This window comes from Octodon degus, unplaced genomic scaffold, assembly GCF_000260255.1.
Source record: "Octodon degus isolate 3935 unplaced genomic scaffold, OctDeg1.0 scaffold00268, whole genome shotgun sequence".
NCBI lineage: Eukaryota > Metazoa > Chordata > Mammalia > Rodentia > Octodontidae > Octodon > Octodon degus.
Genome location: NW_004524844.1, coordinates 542,487 through 544,373, shown reverse-complemented (window position 1 = coordinate 544,373; position 1,887 = coordinate 542,487). Strand labels below are relative to the sequence as shown.

General features: G+C 50.0%; 1 protein-coding gene across 1 annotated transcript in view; it reads left to right on the top strand.

The window, feature by feature from the left end:
- Positions 1 to 1,887, top strand: part of Nr1h2 (nuclear receptor subfamily 1 group H member 2) — a 19,350-nt gene that overhangs the window by 13,098 nt on the left and 4,365 nt on the right. The window lies entirely within an intron of this gene.

The following is a 1,887-nucleotide window of genomic DNA, read 5'->3' as shown; positions in this document are numbered from 1 at the left end:
AAATACAGAACATGCCCCGCCTTTTCTTCTGAACAATGCCTCTTTGAGAGCTTGTGCTGTAGGCCTATAGAGCTTCCTCATTCTTTTTATATGGCTGCATAGTATTCCATTGAATGGAATTAATGTAATTTATTTAAACAGTGGCTTAGAGGAGGGCACTTAGGTGGTTTCCAGTCTTTTGAGATTTCAAGTAATGCTGCAGGAAATTACCTTGTAAATGCAGCATTTTCCTGCCCTGATATATCTGTGGCATAAATCCCTAGGTACCCATTTGCAGCCTTTAGACTTTCATGTGTTTTAATTGGGTTGTAATTTACTTGTAGTGAAAGGCACCAGGTCATGAGTGTGCACTCTGACGCACGTGACGTTTTCCTGGCATCCCTGAAGATGCCCTCAAGCCCCTTCCCCATGCTAGTGCGTCGTGTAGATGGCATCTTACGCCTCCAGTTTTCCTTTTGTGCTGAAGTGAAGTGAACTGTGCGTGCGTGTTTTTGTGTGATACTAGGGATGGAACTGCGGGGCCCTCGACCACTCACTTGGCTCCATCTTCAGCCTTTTCTGAGACGGAGTCTTGTTCAGTGATCCAGCCTGGCCTCGAGCTCATTATCTAGCCCAGGCTGGTCTTGAACTTGTGACAGCCTTCCTGCCTCGGCCTGCCTAGTGCTGGGCCGACAGGTGCGTGTCACCATGCCCAGCAGAGTGAACCACTGCAAGTGAGCGACTATGGTCCGGCTCCGGCCTCTGATAGCTCCAGAGCACTCCACCACCTTAAAGGAGACGCACGCCCATGACGCACTTGCGCCTCATCCCTCAGTCTGGGTGTTTGGGGGCTGGTTTCTTTCACATAGCTTCTTTTTATTTTTATTTAGTTATTTATTTGTTTTTGCAGTACTGGGGATTGAACTTGGGACCTTGCACTTGCCAGGCAGGTGTTTATGCCACTGAGTTATCTCCCCAGCCCAACATAGCTTATTTTTTAAAATATGTACTTATTATTTTGTAAAAACTGGGCTTGAACCCATATTCCCCATGCCTTTTAATTTTTATTCTGAGACAGAGAGCCACTAAATAACCCAGACTGGGCCCAGACTTGTGTTCCTCCTGCCTCAGTGTGTTTCTTTGTTCATGTAGGCCAGCGGGGGCGAACTCTGGCACGAGTGTTGCAGCAGGCGGTGACCGTTGAAAGCTCGGGAAGGTTTGCCATCACCTAGACTAAGCTGCTGTAGCGGGGCCCGGAAAGACCCCAGCTGAGCTCGTCCCATTGCCGTCCAGAGATTGTTGAGGAGCCCAGCGCTGTCCCATCCTGTGGCCCACGTTGGCCCACCAGCACCACCACGGGGAGTGGAAGGTGTGGGGTACCCAGGGAAATGCTCATTCTACCGAGCCATCTCCCCCCGAACTGTGGATTGAACTCAGGCCCTTGCGCTTGCCAGGGAAGCGCTGCTTATTCCACTGAACCATCTCCCCGGCCCCAAAAGTTGTTCTTAGTTTTGCTTTGTTTTGTTTTTGGTGGAACCAGGGATTGAACTCAGACCCTTGCGCTTGCCAGGGAAGCACTTATTCCCCTGAGCCATCTCCCTGGCCCCACCCAGAAGTGACATGGTGTGTGAGCTCGGTCACGGTCGTGTGGCCACCCCAGTGCACGTCTTCCTGTCTGCTTGTGGGGGGCCAGCCACCTCCACCCTTCTGCGTTCTAGAACCTGCTCTAGGCTCCCACAGTCCCGTCTCAGCCTGGCCACTAGAGGAAGTGTATTCTTCAACTTCATTTTGGTTTATAATAACTCTGATTTTTCCTGAAGGTTGAAAGAATAATAGTACAGAGACCACCTACACACCCTCCCTCCTTCTAGGCCCCTGGCTGTATTGATTTTTTTTTTTTTTTTTTTT